Source organism: Cuculus canorus, chromosome 22 (genome assembly GCF_017976375.1).
Source record: "Cuculus canorus isolate bCucCan1 chromosome 22, bCucCan1.pri, whole genome shotgun sequence".
NCBI lineage: Eukaryota > Metazoa > Chordata > Aves > Cuculiformes > Cuculidae > Cuculus > Cuculus canorus.
The window spans coordinates 1,928,898-1,948,510 of NC_071422.1; the positions used below are offsets into that span (position 1 = coordinate 1,928,898).

A 19,613-nucleotide genomic window follows, 5' to 3' on the forward strand; every position below is an offset into this window, starting at 1 on the left:
CAGTGTTCGGCTCGCGGCATTTGCAGCGTGTGCGAGCAGGGATCGGATGTGGGGGACTCTGAAGGGGATCTGGTGGGGTGAGTCCCCAGAGAAACGGGTTCCAAAATAGTATTTGTTCTGAAGTGAACAACACAAGCGCTGTTGAAAAGCTGTTCCTGAGCTGCGGGGACGCGGCATCGCTGATACGGGTGGTTTAGCAGTAATCGGCGAGAGCGGGGAAGTGGATCCCAGCTGGGGAAATCACCGTGGCCATCCTCTTGATTGGGTGGCAGGTCATTAATGAGGGGCTCCTGGGAACTCCCTTAACATACGTCACTGGCAAAGTCGCATGGCCACATTGGGGCAGCTCCTGCGCTAGGAAAGCTGGCTTTCCTCTGGCTTCCTCCAGCTCCCCTAATCACCAAGGTTCCTGCTGACTCTGTGCTCAGAGGAGCTCTGCCGTCAGAACTTCTGGCCGCGTTTAGCTGCACATGTTGAATGCAGAAAGTGTTTCAGCAAACTCGCTGTTTCTAAAGCTCTTTAAAGCATTTGGTTTCTTGGCAAACGGGGGGTCAAATTTAGGGGGAAAAAATAAAAATTACCCTCTGGAAAGGAAAGCAATTTATTTAAAATAGATATTTGCCACTGTTGTCTCCTTAAAAAGGCTTCTTGTTAGTAGAGCTTTACAACTCTGCTGGGATCTGCAGTCGGTAGGGCTGGTTGGGATGCAGGGAAATAGTTATTCTGTTTTCCATCCTGCCTGTTACACTTGCTGAACACTTCCCACCTTTCACTTGTTAATCCAGACCGATTTCTCACTGGTGCTCCCTCTCCTGGGCTCTGCCGAGACCACCTTGTGAGAGCACGGTTGTGATTAGCGCTCCCGCTGTGCCACAACTTGAATTCAAGGAAATGGTCTTTCCCAGGCTGGCTTTGCACAGTCGGCTGGGATCTCCGTCTCTGTAATCGGTGCTGTAATCAGAATGGAGATTTTTATCCTGCCTGGCTCTAATTACGCGCCTGCAGAAGGTGAACCTTTTAATGAGCATCAAAAGAGGCATTGTGTGTCAGGGAGGGCCCCGGTTAGAGAGACGAGGGGATTATTCAGTCATTCAAGAAACATTTGGGGAAAGTAAATGTGCAATAAATCTTCCTTAGCCACTAGGTTGCCTCATTTTCTTTGCAGAGCCCTGAGCCAAGCTCAGCCCCTCCTCCCTAGGAAGTCCAGGAGTAGTTGGCGTAGCGCTGGGTTGCGCTGACTGCCCGCTGTTCTGAGCTTTCGGAGCAAGCGAGCAGGGCTTGCACGTGCAGCAGGGTGAGGGGGAGAGCTCAGCTGTGCAGAGCTAAAGGAGGTGAGCAGAGGCGTCCCTGAGTATTTACTGCATGGAAATCATCTTCCAAGAAGCCTTTTTCCTAATAGGAACAGTAATTAACCCATTTAAATACACCTAGGTGGTATTTTTCTAACCTTTCTTTCCAGTTGTACAGCAATTTTGGTTTGGGGGCACTTTCTTTCTGGGAACTGTGCAGTGGCTTTTAATCAAGGATAACTAAGAGGAAAACATGAGATCAAGTTTTCCTGCCTTCCCAAAATGGACTTCTCATAGTAGCAGCGGCTGCTCGCTCCTCTTTGCCTTGGAGCTTGTGTACTGCCTCGTGGGGGCACAAAGTGCTTGTAGGTTGTCGCTGGAGGAGCAAGCAGGGGCGTCAGCCACTGGTACAAACTCACAGCAGAGTGTCTTGCTCCAGGGCGGGTTCAGATTAGACATCATGAAAAATTTCTTTACCAAAAGGGTCCTCAGGCAGCGGCAGAGGCTGCGCAGGGAGGTGGTGGAGGCCCCATCCTGGAGGGGTTTAAAAGACGGACAGACCAAGTGCTCAGGGATGTGGTTTAGTAGCGAGCAGGTACGGTTGGAGTTGATCTCAAAGGTCTTTTCCAACCAAATGATTCTATGGTTCTGTCTTCAGTGTTGTGGGAAACCTTACTGTACACTGATGGTCTAAAAATCTGTTCTGTGTAAATGAGGTTTTCAGTTCCAGCAGCTCCTCAGTCTCTAGATCCTAATTTGTCTTTTCCACACCACTTATGCAGACCTTCCCTTGTTCCTTCCTCAGGCTTTGGAGGGTCACCTGCTCATTAAACCATTATTCAGGTTTGCAGCCCAGAGAGGCTTTGGGGTTTCAGTTATTTTGTTCTGCTTTAGACTTACAGATTTTAGGCAGGAAGGCAAGGTGTGTGAAAAATTGGCCAGATCCATTGGAATTCTGACATCGGATTTGGGGTTCTTTGCTGCTGTTGCTCTACAATGCATGAAGACCTGGAAGGGTTTGCCGAGCCCTCATTTGGTGGTGCAGTTTAGAGGGGAAACCTCAGGAGAATCCAATAAAATTGAACCTGGCTCTTTTCCCAGCAAATCTGGTTTTAAGTGTAGTTTTCCCCTCAAGTCTTTACTGCCACGCTGCTATGGCTGGATTGAAATCCAACTTCTGCACTACTGAGATAGTCTCTCTGGAAGGGCAGTTCACTACTTTGCAGAACTCAAAAGGCACAAACTAGACATGACTGTTCGCTCTGTGCCTGCCTGTGGTCCCTTTTCATAAGAATCAGTAGATTTAAGTCTCAGGTACACACAGACTGACCTTCTTCATCTTCGGATGCATGATTATTCTCTCGATAGCCCCATATGTCATCAATATCATCGTGAACCATGAGCCAGTGGTGACAAAACGACCCAAGGGATGTTGTGGCGTGAGCCGCTTGCATTTCTCTCTAAGAGCAGAGTATGGTCATGGGGTAAAAGGCCAAGTAGATGAGCGTGTGACTGGACATGTGCTCCTCAAAAGCGATATAGTAAGATAAGTTGTGGGTTGAATGAGGTCTACGTCACTGCTGGAAGTGATGATGTGCGTTCTTCAGCCATTTCATCTGGTGAAGGTGAATGAGTGGTTGTTGCTTACATAGCGGGGTGCAGGGTTCACAGAATGGGTTGTGAAACTTGAAGAGCTTCTAGGAGCTTTTGAGGGGTCTAGGAGGAACGTTCTGGGCTCTGGACTTTTGGTTGGGTCCTCCTGCACCAAGTCGCATGGAGATGCTCAGGAGACAGAGTTGAGTAAAAAGGCTCTGCCCATTCCATGCTGTTCAGGATCAGACAGTGAGGAGCCCGGGGGACGTAAGGAGTGTCTTGAGGCCAACACAGAAGGTCTGTCACTAACGGGAATGGGTTTCAGAGTTTTCCATGAGGCATCGCCGCCTTTTTAAATAGCTGCCCACGGGTTTCCTGTGTTCCCTCCTGCCCTTTGTTCAGGTTTTTTTGGGTTTGTTCCCTTCTAGGGAGATTTGCTGACATAAATTAAAGCTATAGAAAAAAAAAAATGAAGATGGGACTAAAATGAGTCGAGTAGAAATAAAAAGTTTCATAAAGTTCACGTGTTTCGGAAAGCACTGGGATGGCAGCTGCCACCTGAAAAACAAAAGCAGCTGCTGGGCTGGGTCAGCGGTGACTCCGTAACAGGCCGGTGATTTCCAGTTTCCACCCTATGGCCACAGGGGTGTAAATCTGATAAACTCCCTCGCGACAGCCACACCGGGTGAGATCGGCTGCAGAGGAGCAAGTTCAGGGTACTGAGCTGGCTGGGTGCGAGGAAGGATGGAGCAGTAAAGCCTGTTCCTTAGTGGGGTCCATCCTCCGGGAGGATGAGCACCGCATGGTGTTCCTGCAGCAGCTCCCCTTAGCAGAGCCATTCACGTCAATTATTCTGTGTACGTGAGGCAGCAAAGGGATTTCTTGACTGTAATTTGGAGTCTCTTGGCTTCCCAACTGGAACACTGCTCTGAACCAAGAGGTCTGTGTTGTGGGGGACGTCAGGGGTGCTTGGGGCAGGGCAAAGCATTCTCATGTGTGTGTGAACCCATCAAAAATGTGTTGAGTCTTCGCCTGTTTTAAAGAGGAAAATAGAATTTTGATTGTGTTTCAAAGAAAAATGCTTTCATTTGGAGGATGTGGAGCATTTGACTTTGGAACGAAACAGTGCAATGAATGGTCAGACAAGAACTGAGTGCATAAATAAGAGTTGTAGGTATCTACAGGACAACGTGAAGCTTTTCAGAGTTGGAAGGGAAGTTGAGCCGGGTGTTTAATTACCTCCCACAGACTGGCCTGGAGTGCTCAGGTATTTCCTTCGTGACTTTCTCAGGCTAAAATTAACAAAACCTGAAACGAAATCACTCTTCCCCACCGTTTCACCACTCTGTTTACATGAGAAAATTATCTAGGACACAACAGTGTGACCAGTGTAGCTTGGAATAAGCGTCCGTTTCTTCTGGAAGCAAGGATCTCTGCTGGAAGTTACCCTGCAAGAATTCAGAATGTTGCTGGCCGATATCCTTCTGTGGAAAAGTGCGTGCCTTGGTTCCCACTTCTGTAAAAGGGGGTTGAAAATATTCCCCCTCCGTGCCAGGAGCATTGCCACACTCCCTCCGCAGCAGTTGGTGAAACACCACAGAGTTTTTTCCACCCGTGTCAAAAATGCTAAATAAAAGTAAACTGATGCTATTTTAAATAATACTTGAAGTGCTTCATGCTACGGTGACTGCCTGCAAATAGCTCTGGAAACATATTATGGGAAGGTTTCACAGTTATGGTTCACGAGCACTCCAAGCTGGGCAAGCTGATGCTTTTTAGCACTCGTGCACCAGCGGCAGCTTAAAACACCGCGGAAAAGGCATCCGAGAATCGCCCCAAACCTTCCTTGCTCTGTACCAGACCTGCCAGCACTACAGGCTGGATCGCATCCTCTGTATCCTGCATCCGATAGCATCCTACACTAATGACTCACTGCCTAATGAGTTTACAGCCGTGGTTTGTATCATTCCTAAGGTAATCCGCTTTAATTGAAGAAGTGTTTATTAAAACTGAGCCCTCGCCAGCTTTTTTGCAAACCTGCTTTGACTTGGCGCCGTTTGTGTCCAGGAACAGCTAAGGGAAGAAGGTGAAAACCATCACTGCCAAACTGAAGAGTTTCTTCATAACCTGAAGGCAGTGCCGTGGTGTTTTTCTGCTGAAGAAGCTGCCTGCAGTGTTGGTTTTATGCTGCCTTATGCAGGTTTTGGGTCTTTAAAGAAGTTAAGGGAAAGTCCCAGCTGAAGTGTTGGTTGCCTTGTCTCCATGGAATAGAGTTGCTTTACGTTTGCGCCCATAATTCATTGCCGTAGTCTGCTGCTGTCGGGTTCTGATCTGTCACCCACCCGTGGGGGTTTGCTGCATAGGTAGAAAAAAACTTTGAGTTCATATTTGCATTAATCAGAAGTCAGAATTGTTCAGAAGATAGGAGCTAGCATGGGAGAACGTTAAACTAGTTAGTTTATAAAGGTGCTCCTCTGCTCCACGTGGACTCCTGTGTTCAGTTCTGGAGTCCTCAGCACAGGAAGGACATGGAGCTGTTGGAACGGATCCAGAGAGACCTTAAAGATCATCCAGTTCCAACCCTCCTGCCATGGGCAGGGACATCCCACTGGATCAGGCTGCTCAAGGTCCATCCAACCTCGCTGGGAACACCTCCAGGGATGGGGCAGCCACGGCTTCCCTGGGCAACCTGGGCCAGTGCTTCACCACTCTCATGGTGAAGAAATTCTTCCCAATGTCTAACCCTCTCCACTTGTTGCAGAAAAGAACTATAGAAAGGTTTTTGTTGAAAGCCTTCTCTCTATTTTGGTAAATAAATGAGGAAAGTCAGAGATAACAGTGTCAGCCGCGTGGCAGTGGTGCCTCTGTCCACTGGCATCCGTAGAGCAGCCTTGAGTGGGAGGAGGAGCATGGAAGTGTCCTGAAGCTACACACACAGCTTCATGTGAATGGAAACTTCAGCTCTGCATGTCCTAGATGTGAAGTAATTGAATAAATGTGAGTGCCGAGGAGGGGTGGCTTAGAGAAGCTCCCAGTGCTTGGTACTCTCCTTTCCTGCTTTTGTACCAGGTCTGTGTCAGAGCTAAAATCGCCTTTCACAAGGCAGGACGCAGCATGGGCCACCACCAACCCATCTGCTTAAAAAGTGATGATGGAATCATAGAATGGTTTGGGTTGGAAGGGCATCCAGTTCCACCCTGCCATGGGCAGGGACACTTCCCTCTGGATCAGGGGCTCCAAGCCCCATCCAACCTGGCCTGGAACCCCTCGAGGCTCTGGGCAACCTGGGCCAGGGCCTCCCCACCCTCACAGCAAAACATTTCTGCCTAAGATCTTATCTCAATCTCCACTCTTGCAGCCGAAAACCATTTGCCCTCATCCTGTCCCTGTGCTCCCTGATCCAGAGCCCCTCCCCAACTTTCCTGGAGCCCCTTTCAGTCCTGGAAGCTGCTCTAAGTTCTCCTTAGATTCTTCTCCAGGCTGAACAACCCCAGCTCTCAGCCTGTCTCATATGGGAGATGATCCATCCCTTGGATCATCTTTGTGACCCTGATATGGTCTTTTGATTCTATTTCCATCTCTGTTTGTGTTTGCGCTGGGATCTCTACTCGGTGCTGGGGCTGTCACGGTGAGGAATCGTCCCCGGTGCCGACGAGCCCATTTGTGCTCGATGGGTGTGTGAGTGGAGCAAGTGCAGGGGATGTTTTCCATTTAACAATGTTATTTCTGGCACCACTGCTTTTTCTGTAATCACTGTGGAAACTGTTATGCTTGGGTGTTCATAAAGGAAACACTGTAAGTTCTTCTAGGGAGAAATACATTAAGCAAGTGGCTGTGATACTGGTTTCATAAGGCTCACTTTAATCGGGAACAGTGTTTTGGGGAGATTTTTACTGGCTGTGTTTCTAATGGAGTCGAGGAACACTCGTGCAATCATAGAATGGTTTGGATTGTAAGGGCAGGGACACCTCCCACTGGATCAGGGGCTCCAAGCCCCATCCAACCTGGCCTGGAACACCTCCAGGGATGGGGCAGCCACCACTGCTCTGGGCAACCTGTTGGTAAAGAGGAGAGTATGTTGGAAAGAGGGCAGTTTGATGTTTGTACTCTGGTGCTGCATTGTATGATGGAGTTTCAGTTTCAGCTTTTATTGTGAAGAGAAAACAACTTTGAAGATAGATGGGATGGTCTGCACCCTTAAAGAAATATGAGAAGTTAGAGTTATAGACTGCGAGTTATGTCGGTAGGGAGTTTTTAGATCCATTAATGGGTGTCCTGCTGCACCATGGCCACAAATGGCTCTTATAGAGTAGAACGATGTGGCTTCACCCCGTGGCTGAGGGTGGATTTAGGAAGTTGATGCTCCATGGTGCCCAAGTGCAGGAGCATCACCTGTGCACCACGGCATGGGGTGGACTGCAGGTGGGAGAGCTATGGACCTGCCGCTCCTGGAGGAGCCACCTCCAGCTGGGAGCCTGTTCTCAGGGTCACACCTCAGCTCTGCGTGCACGGGAGCTTCTGTGCCCCACCTCTGTGTGTGGTTCAGCACGCTGACCTGCAGGTAGGATTTGGTGAGGAAAGCACACAGTACTGAAAGGGGCTCCAGGAAAGCTGAGGAGGGGCTGTAGATCAGAGAGTGAAGGGATGGGAGGAGGGGAATGGTTTTCAGCTGCAAGAGGGGAGATTGAGATGAGATCTTAGACAGAAATGTTTTGCCGTGAGGGTGGGGAGGCCCTGGCCCAGGTTGCCCAGAGCAGTGGTGGCTGCCCCATCCCTGGAGGGGTTCAAGGCCAGGTTGGATGGGGCTTGGAGCCCCGATCCAGTGGGAGGTGTCCGTGCCTGTGGCAGGGGTGGCACTGTATGGGCTTCGAGGTGCCTTCCAACCCAAACCACTCCATGATTCTACAGTTCTGTGTAACTGCAGAGGATGCTGAGCAGCTGGAGCATGCGCTTCCCGTGCCAAGCAGCCTGTGGACCCGAGACTACCCAAGTAGCATCGTATTCCTCCCAGGCAGTATGACCTTTCTGCATGGATACAGTAACAACATTGTTCACTAATTGGGAAGAAACTTCTGGAGAACTTTTAAAACTAATTTTGTAGTATCAGCACAAAGTAGTGAGGTCCTGGGCGCTTGCGTGAGGCTTTGAAGCTCTGGCATTTTGTGCAAACATTAGCTATTAAACCTTACTAAACTACAGTTTGAGCTGCTAAATTTATCCTTTTCCTTATTTGGTGTAGTAATAAACCTATTATTTCTCTTCCAATTGTGTTTTGCATACTGCGAGGTAATTATTCCTTATAATAGAATCATTTGGTTGGAAAAGACCTTTGAGATTGTTGCGTCCAACTGTATCTCTCCACTACTGAACCATCCTTGGATATACTTCATCTGCCTGTCTTTTAAACCCCTCCAGGGATGAGGACTCCACCACTTCCCTGGGCAGCCTCTGCCTAAGAACTGTTTAGGTGAAGAAACGTTTCCTGATGAATGGTTGGACTTGATGACCCAGTGGGTCCCTTCCAACCTAGTGATTCTATGATTCTGTGATTCTAATCTGAACCTGCCCTGGTGCAACTTGAGGCTTGAGGCCATTCCCTCTCATCCTGTCGCCTGTTACTTGGGAGAAGAGACCAAAATGCACCTCACTGCAGCCTCCTTCCAGGCACTTGTAGATGGCAATGACGGTCTCCTGTCAGCCTCCTCCAGGCTTAACAACCCCAGGTCCCTCAGCCGCCTCTCACAAGGCTTGTGCTCCAGTCCCTCCATCAAGGTCTGACCTGGTCCAGAGGTGGGATTAAGCCACTGCTGCTGGTTGGAGGATGAGGACCTGCCATGCTGGATTGCATCGGCTCACCTGGCTCAGCGTCCTGTCCCTGGAGGGTGCAAGAAGCTGTGCAACACATCAGATCCTTTCATTCATAGAGGAGTGCTCCAAAGATGATCAGAGGGCTGGAGCACCTCCCATACGAGGACAAGCTGACAGAGTTGGGGTTGTTCAGCCTGGAGAAAAGAAGGCTCTGGGGAGACCTTATAGCGACCTTCCAGTACTGAAATGGGCTACAAGAAAGCTGGAGAGGGACTGTTTACAAAGGTTTGTGGTGATAGGACGAGGGGCAATGGGGATAAACTGGAGAGGGGCAGATTTGGACTTCACATAAGGAAGAATTTCTTCACCATGAGGGTTGGGAGGCGCTGGCCCAGGCTGCCCAGGGAAGCTGTGGCTGCCCCATCCCTGGAGGTGTTCCCGGCCAGGGTGGATGCGCGTTGGGCAGCCTGATCCAGTGGGATGTCCCTGTCCATCGCAGAGGGGTTGGAACTGGATGATCTTTAAAATCCCTTCCAACCCAAACTGTTCTATGGTTCTGGGCATCTTTGTTCATTGTCAGTAACCACTTATGTATAACCAGAATATCACCATCATGTGCTGGAAATCACACCTATTGGAAAAACTGGCCAGGTGGTCCCAGCTTCAAGGAGCTCAGCATCGTCGTCGAGACTCAGAGAGCAACCATGCATAGACAGGGGGAAGGGAAAGAGATACGGGGGCGGTGAGGCCATTTGTTTTATTTGTGGTCCTTAAGAGTGCTCTTTTTCCTTGGCATTTGTGGAGAGGCTGATACCGGAAAGAGGAAAGGAGGTTTTGTCTACGCTATACATATTTGATGTTTTGCTTTTTAATAATTACCTTGATAAGTTGCTCAAACTCGCCTCTCACTGTGTTTTGGGATCTCTGGAGGCATTCTGTTTGCTTAACACTCCTGAAGTCTTTACAACCTTCAGCAAGTGATTTATTACGATTGATTTATACGGCACCCACTACAAGCTCCGTGGCAGTGGTATGCAGGAATTATGGTTCTTCCAGGACCACTTCACCCACCGCTGAAACAGAGACTCCTCTGATGAACGGGAGGGCAGAGAGCGAGATGGACAGATTCGTACAATTTGATGACCTCAGCAATTAATTATTTATTGAGCTTTTAATTTTGCATTCATCATTCTAGCTCTGTCTCCCTTGGCTTTCCAGAGTAGTTGCACAGGGAGGTGAAGCATCAACAGATACCTTTAGGGGGGGAAGGTTTGCAGCTTGATTTAGAGCAGCTCAGCAGTGCCTGTGTTAACCCCTGAGGCTCCAGAGAGGAGCCAATATCTCCTTTGCCTCTGGGTATTCCAAGTCTTCAGAGACACGTAGTTTTAAGCCCAAAGAGCTGTGCTTTTCCCAGTGCTGTGAGGTGTAGGGCAGATGATGATGTTAATCCATCCTGGCCCTGGAGCCAGTGTGTCCATAAGCCTCTTTTTCCTCCACCTGTGGACAAAGAGATGTTGCCATTATTTTTCTTAGCAGTTGCAGCTTGACATGGAAACTCTGCTTTCCTTGGGTCTTGTGCTTCAGGGCTGCCAGGCAACGTCTGCAAGCATCAGGAGGGTAGTTTTTCTAAAGGCACAACCAGCTGAGGATATTTTGTATATTTTTTTTGGCTTTTCCCCCTCCTTTTATTTTTTTTTGAGGATCAAAGCTGGCTGAGAAGAAAGGCACTGAGGTTGAGGATAATCTGGTGCTATCAAGCATCAGCTGTCATGGGTGCAACTGCTTCCTTCCTTGGCTGTGTTGTTTTGCTCACAGATTCGGTATCTATGACCCAGACAGATATGTCTCATGAGATACTCATGGGATTTTCTTCTTCCCTTACAGTCAACAGCATGTATGGGACCTCTGCAGAACTGGTTGTTTCCAGGACCTCTGGGACATATGGGAGCTTGCATGCAAGCCCCAGAGCTGCTGAGTCTCCTAAAGTTGTGCTTGTAGCTGCTGGCTTTTATAGAAACCACCAGTAAAAATGTGCAGGACAGGAGAAAAGGTGATCTGGTACTCCCATCCATCCTCCAGCTGAAACTGTGAAAGATCTGGGCATGGTGGAGCTCGTGAAGGAGCAGTGTGGGACCGAGCAGCACTGGTCCCTCTGCTTCATCTACTGAAAGTATTAGGAGTGTCTGTCCCTCCGACTCCCTGATGAACTCAGTGCTCCAATGGGAGCAAGAATGGTTATTCAAATCGTTGAGGTCCCCAGAAACCGTTGAGGAGTCTACTTTAGATGGACAGATCCTCCCACCAGGTTGGGATTATTCCTACAAGGTGATGAAATGTAATGGTAAATAAGGAGCATTTGTAGTAAAAGTGCTTTCCTCCCAAATTGGGCAAAAGAACCGTTGAGTCTGGTTCTTCCATCCTCCGCTTCTAAAGGGATGCTGGTGAGTCCAGGCGGAAGAATGTGATCCATGATCTGGGCTCATCCCTCAACCGACTTCAGGCTGGTTCAGCTCAGTGCTGGGAACAACACTGCTGGGCCCCCGCGCAGGGAAAAAACATCAGATAACCACACACTTTCTTTTCCTCTTTCAGAGCTACGGTATTTTATTGATGAACTGGGCTTATTTGCTCCAAAAGATCCACTTTTCTCCTCAGCCTGTTCCGTGTGGAGCTGCGGAGAGAGCTGCTGGGAATCACCACAATAAAATTTTAATTAAATGCCAGGCAATAATTTGCAGTGAGTAAATTGCGGTACCTGCACTATACTGTTGACATCTGTTCCCAAACCCAGAGGGCCATTAGTGACTTCGAGAATCAGGAGAAAAACACTGGTCCACTTACCTTGTTTTTTATTCTTCCAGTCCTGAGCAGAGAGACCTATTATGTTTAATATTTTATAGCAGTGCATTGTTGCCATCCTTCCTGTGAGTCATTTTTCCACAAGAAACCCGTGCTTGCCACGTTATTTAACCCCTTTCGAGGGTTTAAAGGTGGATTGTAAATCTTCTGAAGAAATGGTCTTTTATATGCGGTGTTCGTGCCACTGCATTGCTGCAAAGTGCCAGGAAGCAAAAGCTGCTTTAATATTCAGCCATCTGCACACTCCGGGGAAGGCCTGCAGCGCACCGGAGGCTGGCACAGACATCCCATAATCACTGGGAGGCTCAGGTTTGAGCTCTGACCCAGACCACATTCCTCTTGTGTGGTGATGTATTCCCCTAAGTCCACTGGAGCTCAAAATGGAGATGATGGTAATGAAAAATCTGCGTCCTGGAAAGGAGAGCTTCCAGCCTGGGAGCGTCAGGGTGTTTGTCCACCCTTGAGATGCTTCAGGTGATGGGATGACTCTTGGTGGAGGGATTTCCTAGTGTTCATTCAACCCGGTTGCCCAGAGCAGCGGTGGCTGCCCCATCCCTGGAGGGGTTCAAGGCCAGGTTGGATGGGGCTTGGAGCCCCTGATCCCGTGGGAGATTCCAGGGGGTGGAACTGGGTGGGCTTAAAGGTTCTCTCCAACCCAAACCACGAACCCTTCCCTTTCCCTCTTTGGCCCCATCCCATGAAGGTGTGTGTGCATGTGCAGATACCTTTGAAGCTCTTGCTGTTTCATGTTGTTGCAGACAGTTTTGTCCCCCCTAAACCATCTCCAGTGACTTTGCTAAGTGCTACCTTGAGGTCTTCCCAAGATTTGATTTAAGAAAATGGATTTCTGGTTGCTTTGGTTATTCGTTGGATTTTCCCTACGTTTCTGACCAAAGAACCTGAACCTGAGCACATCTGTATAGTGTTTTACTGATTTTCAGCAGTGCTCCTGCTCCGCAGCCTCATGGGTTTGAGGACAAAAATATACACGAGTTTCATTTAAATAACTGTAGTGGAAACTTTTCTATGGAAAGAAGATACCCCAAAAAGCCCCTGTAAGAACAAAGTAATTGCCTTACAGAATGACTTCCTTTTGCTGCATTGTTTTCCGTTTGCATCAGCCGTTTGTCTCCTTTGGGCTGTGCAGTTGTGGTTCTTTGGTCTGTGTCATCCAGCACAACAGAACTGCTGTGCACAGAGGAGAATTGCTACTTATTTTTGATCTGTTATACGGCAACCCCCCTTCCAGCTGCAATTTGTACAAATCGGCTAGGAGACACGAGTGAAACTTAAAAATTACAATTAATCTTGGATGCTGTGCTTGAGGTTACACTGGTATGTGGTCCCGCAGATGAGAAGGTTGAAGAAAGTGAGTGGTAGCATGGAAACTGCTGATTTGTGGGAGCTTCTTTGTCAGTGAGATGATAATACTGTGGCATTTCAGCCTAGGCAGTGTGGAAATGTGTTTCTGTGCGGCCAAAAGAGCTCATCTTGTCGTAGGATAGCTTCATCAGGCTGCTAAAGTGTTAACCATCCCCAAAGGTTCTGGTGTCTGCTTTGGACCTCAGTGTGACTACACAGACCGCAGTAGGACCTGCAGGAGGTGTGATCTCTCCGTTCATCACTGAAAGGGTTGTCTGGCACTGGAACGAGGTGTCCAGGGCGGTGGTGGAGTCCCCATCCCTGGAGGGGTTTAAAAGATGGGTGGGTGAGGTGCTCAGGAATGTGGTTTAGTAGTGGACAGGTACGGTTGGACTTGATGCTCTCCATCTTTTCCAGCCAAATGATTCTATGATTCTGTGATGGGGTAGTGTGACCTTTCTGCTTGTGCACTTTTGGAAGGATCCTGGGTATTTGTATTTTGGAGGCTGGAAAGTGAAATTTTTCATTTTGCATGGCTGGGAAGATTAAGCAAAGACTTTTATCTTTATCAGTCATAGGTTTGACCATCTTATTTTTTACTGAAATAAATGTCTATATGATGCTTTCTGCTCAGAGATGGAGGCCAGTGTTCTGCAAAGAGACTCTGTTTCCTTTTTGATACTCTTTTCTATAACTGATTGCATCCTAACTCGTAAACTGCTAGTTCAATCTCAGTTCATAGCCTCCCTCCACTTCCTTTAGCTCAGCAGAAGACATTTCCTCTACAGAAAGTGCCCAAGACCCCACCATACCTGTGACTCTATTTGTTTCTCTTAATGATTTCTGAAAGCAAAGATCGTGCTTTTTAACATCTTTAACAGCTTCGAAAATACCACATTGCAGTAAAGTAAACCCAACGAGCACCAGCAATGTGCTATATGAATAATTTTTCTGTTGTTCGTGATATGCTGTGGATAGGGCTGTAGGAAAGATGAATGAGTAGCTGTAGAAACTGCCATGAACACTATGTCATGCTTGACAGCAGATTTCTTTTGAGAACATTGTGTTTATGATGTGTATACAAAGCTTGGGAAGCGAGGTCTGCAGATCTCCTGAGGGTCTTCAAGTCAAGATGTCACTGTGCTTGTGAAGCTGCAGACCTCCACCTCATTGTCTGGGCTGGAAGGCAGTTTTGTGGATCCCTGCCAGGCTGCTGAGGTCCTTCCCTGTCTGAGGAGGCACGTTCTGTCCTCTACAGGGGGGTTACATCCCACCCTTTCAAATGACCACTTTGCTGAAACACTTGGTTTGGACTTGCAGTAGCCTGCTGAGCAAAAGACAAGAAAGACCAGGTCTTCTGGTCTATTGGGTCTTACAAAAAGCTGTAAGGGACACCTCCCACTGGATCAGGGGCTCCAAGCCCCATCCAACCTGTCCTGCAACCCCTCCAGGGATGGGGCAGCCACCACTGCTCTGAGCAACCTGGGCCAGGGCCTCCCCACCCTCACAGCAAAACATTTCTGCCTGTTTGGAGGAGGAATCCTGAGAAATTTCCTTCTCAATTGCAAATCACTGATTTCAGAGCAGGATACGCTGCTGGGCTTGGTTTTCCTTTTTATACTTGTTTGTGACTTGCAGTATCTTATGCTGAAAGTGCATCTCATTCATCTCAGACCACAGCTTCAGTCTTGCTTCCTGCCTGGGAATGTGAAAACCGTAAGCCCATGGAATCACAGGATGGTTTGTGTCAGAAGGGACCTTAAAGGCCATCCAGTTCCAACCCCCCTGCCATGGGCAGGGACACCTCCCACTGGATCAGGATGCTCAAAGCCTCAGCCAACCTGGTTTTGGATAAAGAAATGCTGATAATGGGGTTAGGAGAGGTGCAGGAAGACAAAACTGTCTTAAGGAGATGGTCTGAGTTTCCCTGGAGTGAGAAAGTTGTTCTAAATTGCAGGCTGGTTACACCTGAGAGCACCAGCTCCCAGGGGTGAGCAGGTACCCCAACGTGGAAATGTGGTTGGTCCATCATTGTGTGGGCTTTAGTTGAATTCCCAAGAAGATGACAAGAAAGTTCTGGTTAGACGTGATCTTAATCTTAACATTGATGTGAATTAATCCTGATTAATTGCTCTAAGAGCATGAGGCCAGGCAAGAAATGAGCAAAAAGCATTACTGAGAGTGAAAAAAAATCTCAGATTTCACACTTGTGGGTGTGAGGAGGGAAAGCTTTGAAGATGTTGTGTTCTTGCAGTATAATATATTAACTTTTTGGGTTTTGGCTTACGAAAGTACTCTTTTCCCTCAGTCTTAGAAGCATCGGATGTAATTAAGCTCTGAAGCAGTGGCCCTTTCCAGCTCTTTCCTCTCAGCAGGGTGAAATACTACATAAATGGTGGGGTTTATTATTTTTCTCTCAGTGGGTGAATAGCCACTGCAGGAATTTAGTTCCTCAGTGCTGTTACCTCTGAGAACCACAGCTTTGCTGGTACCTGTTCCCACCTGCTGAGTCAAGACCGTGGATGCTTTCATTTAATTGCTTGCATCTTGTCCTGCGAGTCTGCTTGGGATGTGACGTTGGTGGGGGGTGACGGGATGAAATCCTGCCAGGAACGCTGCAGACCCCCACTGCCTCAGAAAGCAGAGCTGAACGGCGTGTCATCACCTCTTTCAGAGCCATTGCAAAGGAGGCTTTCTACGCATCTCCATGCTAGATCAGTTGTGTGATTTACGACTTCATTTTTAACCCAAAACAGAGATTTTTTTTTTAAAATCTAAATGATTTAGCAAGCTTTTATGCAACAAGAAAGGAGAAGCTTCCTTGGGTGAAGGCACCGACCGAGGTGGTGGCCAGAGTAGCGAGCTGCCTGGTTTGTCTGGTGCTGCCAACACTGTGTAGTGAAGGCCATAGGAGCTCCGACCCTGCTGTGGCCGAGCGAGGACAGCTCGGCTGGGATATGAATATTTAGTTTCTTTTCAAACTGTTTTCAGAGGGTCAGTGCCTGGAAATAGAAAACCTGCAGCCTTGATAGAGTGAATGGTAACAGCTCCTTTATAGAAAGTGCCTGGAATGCTGGGTTCCGCCCCTCTTTTTCCTTTTAATCTGATATCTTTTGTTCAAAACCCAGATAGGACAGATGCCTCCCAGGGAAGATTGATGTAGCTGATTGGTAGAAATCTACTTACTATTACGTAGGATGCTCGAGTAAATCGCGATAAAGGCTTCTCCAAGACAGTACGAAAGGAAATCTGTTTAGAAGTTTATGCATCAGGAAGGTGGTAACACCAGGATTTATTCTCATTGGCAGTTCAGCTGCTCTTTGGGACTAGAGCTGTCCTGGAGAAGCCTCGTTGGTAGAGGAGTGATGTGACAGAAAAGCTCTGCTAAGGCGGAGAAGAGAAGGCTCCAAAGAGACCTTATAGTGACCTTCCGATATCTGAAGGGGCTATAAGAAAGCTGTGGAGGGACTGTTTACAAAGGTTTGGAGCGATAGGATGAAGGGCAATGGGTATAAACTGGAGAGGGGCAGATTTAGACTAGATATAAGGAAGAAATTCTTCGCAGTGAGGGTGGGGAGGCCCTGGCCCAGGTTGCCCAGAGCAGTGGTGGCTGCCCCATCCCTGGAGGGGTTCCAGGCCAGGTTGGATGGGCCTTGGGCAGCCTGATCCAGTGGGAGGTGTCCCTGCCCATGGCAGGGGATTGGAACTGAATGATCTTTAAGGTCCCTTCCAACCCAAACTTTTTTATGATTCTATGATTCTACAGCCAGGACACTTTCTCACTGGCTGGCATCACCGCGTGCTTTGGAAATGCTCTTATTTTAACTTTCATATTAAAATGAAAATTCCCTTTGGTTGAAAGCATCTGTAATGCTTGTGCTGGCACTGGATTTTTCCTGGCTTACCCTAGCTGGGTGGCAGCAGGGGCTTGTAGTCGTTGGTGAAGATCTCTGCCCATTTGCTGGGTCTACAGAGGGAAGATTTTGTGCCTTGGTGGTGAGCCTTGACCAAACTGCCCCCCCGGCTCTGGAAGGAAGTCGTAAGCGCCTTTGCCAGCCCAGGTGAGGAGCCCTGTGCAGACTCAGCTGCGGCTGTTGGCATCCTGCCGGGCTGAGAGAGCGGCTTATTAGAAATCTATTTTTGCATTCAATGAAAATGGCTAAAAATATATGCTTTCACTCATCACCATCAAACTCCTGCCCTCCAGCCCCATCGTTATTCCGTGCAGGTTACTTCTAATGAGAAATTAATACTCAGAGCATTTATGTTGCAGTCTTTCACCTGTGAACAAATTTTTTTGCATGCCATGGGGGAAGGCACATTTGTTCAAAAATAAAACTGTTTTTATATCCCATCCTCCTGTTGCAAGCAGGGTGCCTGCAAATATTTAAATGAGAGCTCTATCACAGAATCATGGAATGGTTTGTGTCAGAAGGGACTTCAAAGCCCACCCAGTTCCAGGCCAGGTTGGATGGGGCTTGGAGCCACATGGGAGGTGTCCCTGCCCATGGCAGGGGGTGGAACTGGATGGGCTTTAAGGTCCCTTCCAACCCAGACCATCCTGTGATTCTATGTTGGGGTTGTTTTCAGCACCGTGATGGGTTTTTGCTCCTGTTCGGTTTGTAATCCTGAGATCCTTTTCCAAAAAAATATCCCTTTTGAGTTGATATTTGTTTCCTTCCAATTTCCATGTCATTGATTATTCCTGTTGTAGCACTGTTCACTCGTCATTCCTGAATTAGCTTTTCCTTTTTCTCTTTTTTTTTTCCAGACCATTTCTACAATTTATCAAGATCATTTTGAATCCTAATCCTGGCCTCCGAAGTACTTGCAGCCCTTCCCAGCCTGGTATCAGCAGCAATTTTAGTAAGCATTCTATGTTCCATCATTCAAATCAATTATCACGATACTGAATTGTGCCAGAGCTTGGACGCCTTGGACGTCCACTCAATCCGTGCTTCCCTTTGGCGGTGTGCGCATCCTGCAGTGCTGCGTTCGCCTAGTGAAAGGTGTCAAAGGTGATGTAAATTCCGTGGGATGATGAGATTTGTATCCTAAAGGAAGAGATTTCATCAGCCCCTTTGAAGGTTTGTAATGTGAAATAAGTTTATTTACCAGACCCGGTGCCTGAACAAGACTGGTTAGATGCGGGGCCAGGTGTCTGAAAGAGTAGAAGCGATGCTTTCTTGGAAAATCAGAACACTAATTTTTTTTTTTTCTTTTTTCCCCAATGTATTTGTTCCATTTTTTGTCTTTTCCTTCATTCTCAGTGGAAAACCCACCTTCCATTCGCACCTTGTAGCTGCTCTTTTGCTCAGCCAATACTGGCTTATTAAGCAGCGTCTGGGGCTGAGACACAGGGGGAAGGGAAGCACTTTGTTTCATGGCTGCGGAGGGAGCTGTGGGCAATGGGGAGGATGTGTTGGCGCTGCTGCAGGTGGCAGCAAGTGTGGGTCCCGGTAGGTGGTCCGTGTCCTTTACTTGGACTGTTGCCTTCTGGCTCAAACCATGCCCCATCCTTGGGGGTGTTCAAGGCCAGGTTGGATGGGGCTTGGAGCCCCTGATCCAGTGGGAGGTGTCCCTGCCCATGGCAGGGGTGGAACTGGATGGGCTTTGAGGTCCCTTCCAACCCAAACAATTCCATGATTCTAAACACTGTGTTTCCATATTGGGTTAAAGTAGTCCAGGGTTTGTGAATGTCCATGAGTTCTGATAAATGAAGCTTTATAGACCAAGCTTGTATTTATAACGCCAAAGGGCAGAGGCAGATGCTGCCAGAGACCGCAATATAGTGGACAGGCCCTGGTTGTATCCCTGTGGCTATTGGAAATGAAAACAAAACCAGTGGATGGACCCCAAAGGTGATGAGTTGCTAAGGAACTCGACCCAAGAACTAGTTTCTTCTTCCTCTCTCAGGTTGAGCATCAAGCTTGGTTTGGTTGTTAGCTGCACCTCAATGTCTATGTGTTGGTCAGAATAGCTCTTGATATCAAACTTGGTTTCTGGAAATATAAGCTTAAACAGAAAAAATAATTGCTCATTGCTTTTGACTTTAGACTTTAGAGATTTGATCGTGAATTAGGATTCCCAGCACCTGTGTAACAGTGCCGGAAACGCTGTTCCAGTGTTGGAAAGAGGGAAACTGAGGCAGGAGGCCAGTGTTGCATTTGGGTCATAGAGTGAGCCTGGGTGAGAAGCGCTATCTTCAAGTCCCTTCCTTTGTGACCTCTTTCCCAAAGTTAAAAGAATTTGAGAAGAAATGAAGTTCTGTGAACACAGGCTTGCAATATTGGTATTTTCAAGGACTCTGACTACATAAAACTGATTTACTCTGGGGGAAATAGCCTTAAATATCACTGCAGAGAGTCCTTAATGTGGATGATTTTATTTTTATTCATTGCATTTCACTGAGTGGATGAAATCTCTCCCAACCATAATGGAATAATATTTGGTTGTGCTATCTCATGTGGTGGTGGTCAGAGCAGGCACACAAAGGAAATTCTTCTTCGGGAGAGGGGAAGAAAACTTTATGGTACCGGTAAATGATCCGTACTGATGCAATAATCTTAATCAGATTAGTTAGGATTAATTTCTCTTTCAGGCTTGTATTTATGTGAAATAAAAACGACATGTCTAAAGAATTTTGTTGAAAACTTATTAGTAATAGTTTTGACGTGGTGCCGTGTGCCAGCCTCCGGCTGG

General features: G+C 47.7%; 1 long non-coding RNA gene across 2 annotated transcripts in view; it reads left to right on the forward strand.

Annotated features, from left to right (window-relative positions):
• LOC128854286 (uncharacterized) overlaps positions 1-18,026 on the forward strand; it is a 204,635-nt gene extending 186,609 nt beyond the window's left edge. For both annotated transcript variants that reach the window (XR_008453296.1, XR_008453297.1), the window contains one exon: positions 17,683-18,026. This is a non-coding gene — a long non-coding RNA (uncharacterized LOC128854286). The remainder of the gene's footprint in view (positions 1-17,682) is intronic.
• The last annotated feature ends 1,587 nt before the right edge of the window (positions 18,027-19,613 follow it).